The sequence below is a fragment of the Schistocerca gregaria genome, chromosome 4 (genome assembly GCF_023897955.1).
Source record: "Schistocerca gregaria isolate iqSchGreg1 chromosome 4, iqSchGreg1.2, whole genome shotgun sequence".
In the NCBI taxonomy this organism is placed as follows: domain Eukaryota; kingdom Metazoa; phylum Arthropoda; class Insecta; order Orthoptera; family Acrididae; genus Schistocerca; species Schistocerca gregaria.
In genome coordinates, this window is record NC_064923.1 from 59,954,524 (window position 1) to 59,961,526 (window position 7,003).

Below are 7,003 nucleotides of genomic sequence, written 5' to 3' on the forward strand. Positions count from 1 at the left end.
TGTTGAATACAAACCATGTTAGATTGCTGCACTTGGCGGGGCAGAAGGGGATACGACAAAATATTAGGAGATATCTGATGCAGTTTATATACTATAAAAACCATTGTGAATAATATTTCAGAAGGTACGTAGTTAGCATGTCTTCCGGTTGCAATTGCAAATGGAACCCTGGATGAGTGACTGCTCAAATGCCTCTTGGCGTACTCCAATTACTCAACATTATGTCCCCACGATCATTACCAAAGCAATACGCAGCAGCCTGAAGAATCTCTATAGATTATTCACTTAATACTGGTTCTTGGAATTTCATAATAAATAGCTCTGAGCACTACGGGACTTAAGATCTGAAGTCATCAGTCCCCTAGAACTTAGAACTACTTAAACCTAACTAACCTTAGGACATCACACATGTCAATGCCCGAGGCAGGATTCGAACGTGCGACAGTAGCGGTCACGCGGTTCCAGACTGAAGCGCCTAGAACTACTCGGCCACACAAGCTGGCGAAATTTCGTAATGATTTGCCTCTATTTCTCAAGAGTTTTTAAACTGAGATTTACACCGTCCCGTGATTCAAGCAACCTTCTATCATTCTTGCCGCCGATCTTTGTATAGATTCAGTGTTCTTGGTTAAAACGTTTTGGCGTGGATCTCACGCTCTTCACCAACATTCTACCATAGGATGGAGCGCATGAGCTACAGGTAAGAAGTCTCCTTTTTGGACTCTTTATCATTTTGTCAGTTTCCAGCGATTTTGTGCAATTATTGATCGAATACTTTAGTAAGATAAAGCATCACAGACAATGTGCATGGCAACATAAACTTCACACATCAAAAATGCTATTTTGGTCTACAGTCTAATATTTACGTGGAATTTAGATCTGAATATACCTTCATTTTGAGTATTCGATGGGAGTGAAGACTGGACTATGGAGAAAGTTGTGTAAAAATGTAAAGATGAAATTATGACGCATTCTATGATAGTTACAAGTTTGAGAAAAGCAGCAAACTGAAATCGTTTATAAATTTGTAGGAAGAAGCATATCTGGATATATAAATACTAAGAGTAACACAGTAACAGTATATATATTTAAATATTACGTTCAGGATTACTGATTATTATTTCCTGTTCTACTATTGCCTGAATTGTAGTACTACTCTGAAAGACATTTGAACGCTGTTTCCATTTACAATGTATAGGCATGCTCGCAGAACCACCAGGAATTACACTTTACATTTTACCTTCGGATGTGGGTAAATTTAGCGAATAATTTAAGTGTGTTCCAGTACGATGTACGTAAGGCTAAATGAAGTCATTTTATCAGCTGCAGAGGATGAAACTTCAGCATTTACGAAGCGCATCTTTACTTATCATTTTACCTCTGACGTATGCTTTATAGACTAACATGAATGAAAAAAATTGTTATTGTGTCGGAATTCATTCAGATTTCTTAAGATTTTCTCGAAATGGCATTTAAAAATAGACTGAAGTTATATGAAATTGTGTTTTGTGCTGCTGACAAGCGTATCCGTCGAAACACATCTGGGGTCTCTGCTCGCTTTTGGAGCTATTTACCTTAATATTCACTCAGTCATCAAAATCTTCTCCAGTCACTTTTTACTAGAAATGGGAGTTTCAACTTTCGGGTCGTATATATGCACAGTCGTTTCTGCCTTATAAACAGCACTACCACTTCAAATTAATACAGACTGTTCTCTTGCGCAGTAGGTGCCCTACCATAACTACGATAAGTGCGTGGACATGTATCTGAACTCGTTAAATTTGTCGTGTGCTCTAAGCCCACTGTGTGTGTGAATGGCGAAAAGTTTATATTAAGAATATTAGAATAAACCTGTGACCTCTCCACTATATGTTCCCATTTGAGATTTAGCCCAGATTTACCACCCACTGTATGAAAATCTATGTATTACCAAAAGTATGTACTCACAACCTGTTATCCAACCTAAATTCGTATACTAACCTTTGACTGAACACAACTTAACTTGAACTAAACAGTATCTGGTCTCATCACAAATTGTCTTTAAATTAAATGCGCAAAAGACGTAAAACAAACATACACTCCTAATCAAAATTTGCACTTACGTCTCGTCTTCACAACATAGTTGAATATTTCACGAAAATACAGCACCAAATAGCAAGCAAACAGAGAGTAAACTATATTTCTATTTTCTTGAATGAAATTTCCAAACGGTATTCAAGCTCGAATGAGATTTTCACTCTGCAACGGAGTGTGCGCTATCTGAGCTAATGAAGCTCGACCCATGCTGGTACTCACAGCTTTACTTCTACGAGTATCTCGTCTCCTACCTTCCAAACATTACAGAAGCTCTTCTGCGAACCTTGCAGAACTAGCACTCCTGAAAGAAAGGATAGAGCGGAGACATGGCTTAGCCACAGCCTGGGGGATGTTTCCAGAATGATATTTTCACTCTGCAGCGGAGTGTGCGCTGATATGAAACTTCCTGGCGGATTAAAACTGTGTGCCCGACCGAGACTCGAACTCGGGACCTTTGCCTTTCGCGGGCAAGTGCTATACCATCTGAGCTACCGAAGCACGACTCCCACACTGTACTCACAGCTTTACTTCTACCAGTATCTCGTCTCCTACCTTCCAAACTTTAGGGAAGCACTTCTGTGAACCTTGCAGAACTAGCACTCCTGAAAGAAAGGGTATAGCGGAGACATGGCTTAGCCACAACCTGAGGGATGTTTTCAGATTGAGATTTTCACTCTGCAGCGGAGTGTGCGCTGATATGAAACTTCCTGGTAGATTAAAACTGTGTGCCCGACCGAGACTCGAACTCGGGACCTTTGCCTTTCGCGGGCAAGTGCTCTGCAATCTTTTTTTTTCTTCTTTTTTAGATTTATTTCTCGTACACAATACTATTTCTACCAATAACTTATTAAATAATAAATGATAATTAATTGAAACCTTCAGCTGCCGACAGGTGTTGTTGTAATACTTCGATGGGGACTGACGAAAATGTGTGCCCCGACCGGGACTCGAGCCCGGGATCTCCTTCTTACACGGCAGACGCTCTATCCATCTTTATTTTATTTTTATTTTTTATGGTTTTTCCCTTAAAAAGCCCCTTAGGAAAATGGAACTAAAAAAACCAAAGTGCCACCGCCACTATTCATCCTATAACAAAAAAATCTGATCCACTTCAGGCGTTGGCTCCTGAGTAAACCCACCCCAGAGAGCTGCCTATATATCAGGGGAAATATGGGAAATCAAGGTTAGGGCTATCCTTCGCCACTTTTTTTCTTTTTTTTTTTTGCATGATTATATTTAGGGACCGTGTACAAATGAGAAGCCTAGTAACTAAGTGTTTCAAGTAAGTGTTACAACAACAAAAGTGGCATAAAAGAGTAATCCAAAAATAAAAAATTAAATCACTGATGTAATTCCCACTAAAAGGTTCTTCAGTAATGTAACTTGGAGCCTCGCCATCGTTGTCAGGTATCTCCAATAGCGCCTTTGAAGGGCATCTGCAACGGAGGCATTCAGCTTCGCTAGTGCCTCAAGGAAAACAGCATCCTTGCAGCAGCGTGTCTCTTCCTTCGCTCATGGATGACAAGGCAGAACGTTCAGCCAATTGTGTGATGCGGCAGAGAACATTAACCGCAGCTTGGCACTCCACAGCTAAATGGGGGGTTAACGAAAACGCTGCGTAAATAATTTGCGAAGAGCGTACGGTATTTCGGTGTGCGTTCGAGGGCATTGTGAGCATTTTGTAGGAACCACCAGTAATCAACCTGCTCTTTCTCTCCGTCGCTAAAGATGTAGGCGACGGTAAGTCCTTTGAACCATGTAAGCGCATGATATTTAGCAGCCCGAAAGTAAGTATCATCGGGGCAGAGTAGGGTCTGAGGGTCAATCATATCAGGTGTGACCCGGAGGTAACAAGCCAATATCTTCTGTGTTAGTCGCCAAACTCCGGACGATGATGCGCAAGTAAAACGATGTTCATCGGTATCCAAAAGGTGACAATCTGGGCAATAAGGGGAGTCTGCCAGCCCAATAATGTGAAGCCGCTGTAGTGTGCCATATTTTTTTGTTGGCAATCTGATACCACTTAGAACGCACCGTTGGATGACCGAAAGTTGTGGTGTATCGTTTTCCACACTCTTGGCCAGTGAACCGTAGGGTACCTGTTTTCCACCACGTTATGGAGAACAGCACGCAGAAGGTTGGTATAAAAGTCTTTCGCCTTTGGTGGATTCGTGGCGGAGAGGTTCGAGCTGACATAGCTGTAATCAAGAATGAAGGTCGACACATGGGAGAGCTGTGGTGCGACGTGTTCAACCGACACCGGCGGGACGTTAGAGACTGGCATCAGAACCTGTAGTAAACGACCAGTGAGAGAGATATATTGACCTTTCCATCGTTTCCTCATGTTGCTCATGTAAAGGGCAGCTGCTCTCACCCTGACGTTGACCAATCCCAGCCCTCCTTTGTGCACTGGGAGGGTAAGAGTATCGTATCGTACTTTAAAGATATGACCTGCGGAAACGTAGTAACTGTAGGCCGCCTGAAGCCGGCGACCTATCTGCAGCGGTAGTGGGACGACCTATGCCAGGTGGTTGAGTTTTGATGCCACGTAGAGGTTCAGGTATTCAACACGTTGTAGATGATTCAAGTCCCGGAGTAGGTTCCGTCGCACCATTGCGCGTATGATCTGTAATAACCGTCGGTAGTTTGCTGCAGCTGTTTTACGTACATCTTTCTTGAACGTAATTCCCAAATATCGCAGATCAGAAACTCATAGAAGGGGAGCGAGGGCTTCCGGTCCGAGATGAAAAAGTGTGAATGTGTTTCAAATGTCTGCGAGTCGTGTAACTGAGGCGGGACTTGGGGACCAGCCTGGAATTCACCTAGTAGGATGTGGAAAACCGCCTAAAAACCACATCCAGGCTGGCTGGCACACCGACTGTCGTCGTTAATCCGCCGGGCGGATTCTACTAGGGGCCGGCGCGCCTACCCGAGTTCAAATGGCTCTGAGCACTATGGGACTTAACATCTATGGTCATCAGTCCCCTAGAACTTCGAAATACTTAAACCTAACTAACCTGAGGACATCACGCAACACGCAGTCATCACGAGGCAGAGAAAATCCATGTCCCCGCCGGGAATCGAACCCGGGAATCCGACGCGGGAAGCGAGAACGCTACCGCACGACCACCAGCTGCGGACTTCATTTGAGATACCGAAGCACGACACATGCTCGGTACTCACAGCTTTTCTTCTACCAGTATCCAGTCTCCTACCTTCTCATTCTGGAAACGTCCCTCAGGCTGTGGCTAAGCCATGTCTCCGCAATATTCTTCCTTTCAGGAGTGCTAGTTCTGCAAGGTTCACAGAAGTGCTTCCCTAAAGTTTGGAAGGTAGGAGACGAGATAATGGTAGACGTAAAGCTGTGAGTAACGGGCGTGAGTCGTGCCTCGGTAGCTCAGATAGTAGAGCACTTGCCCGCGAAAGGCAGAGGTCCCGATTTCGACTCTCGGTCGGGCACACAGTTTTAATCTGCCAGGAAGTTTCATATCAGCGCACACTCCGCTGCAGAGTGAAAATCTCATTCTGGAAACATCCCCCAGGCTGTGGCTAAGCCATGTCTCCGCTAATCCTTTCTTTCAGGAGTGTTGGTACTCAAGCTGTTGCATAGAATATGGTGTTATGTGGTAATGAGTAACGATAAACGTTCTTTAAACAGTAGGATGGTGAGAGTAACTTTTCCTATAATATGATATTACAAGACAACAATTTTAGAATGAATTACGTACCCAAAAAGACAGAGTAAATCTTCAAGTTATCTTCATACATAACATTCGTTTTAATAATACTACGCTCAGCAGAGTGAACAATGATTTGAAAAGGGTACCATGTTAACAGAGAATTTCTATAACATCCACACATCTTAGTCAGTTGCATGACTCAGGGAAGTTAGGCGGTCTTTCTCCCAGCTCTGAGAAAGTTAACAAGCTGACGATAAGTATTCTAACAAATTAGCTCCAATCTTTATCTTCATAAATAAGAACATTATTCGAAATTTATATTCTTTTAGCCTGTCCTACACAATAAATCCTTTTTCATCTAACAAATAAAATCACAATTCAACAGAGCAGCACTAAATACGTCTATCACCTACGACACTTCAACAATGATTGTATTAGTCCGCGCAGAGGCAAAGACTGTGCCACGGCAAGACGAAAGACTGTTTAATATAACATAACTTGTTGTCTCTCTCGCTCCGACTAGCACGTCGATAACTTACAAGAATCAACACGATATTTCCACCTTTTAAACAACGACAACTCTTAAGGAATTATTGTCGTTACTCCATTTAGGAAATGGCTCTGCCTCTGTTTCCGAACATGCAGAATGCTGATCGGAGAATATTCTGGAACGTTTGATCTATCCCAAAGACTGAGAATATACCAATAAATCGATTACCTGCCTTGTTATGTGGTGCAAACTGTCTCGCACAAGTTTCATTACGCCACCACTCGCAAGGCATTTTAGTCACGTCACAGCTTCCATGGTAGACATCAGTGCTTTCCTGTGTGACAGCTGAAGGGGTCTCGGTTCCGCCCTTTCAGTCTGAAAACTCGCCGGCATCCTACGCTGCACTCGATACCAGAAAGCGATGTTTCACCGTCGACACAGGCTGCAGTTTACCTGTCTAGCATCTCTGCTGCGGCTATCGCTTTCCGATAGCTCTGTTGATGACAAGGAGATTTTCAGCCCATCTTCGTACAATGGTAGTACTTTCAAGGGTATAGCGACAATAGCAGTGATATGATCTCTGTGTGATTCAATCCCTAATAGTAATGTAGGTTTCTACAAATATGAAGGACGTTTTGTAAAGGGCCTTTATTTATTTTTGTGGCCGAAATAAATAAAAACTTTTGGACTGGGTATTGCGGAGTACAGTTGTAATTGTTTATGGACAAAAGATCGTGCACAAATTACTACCAGTTAG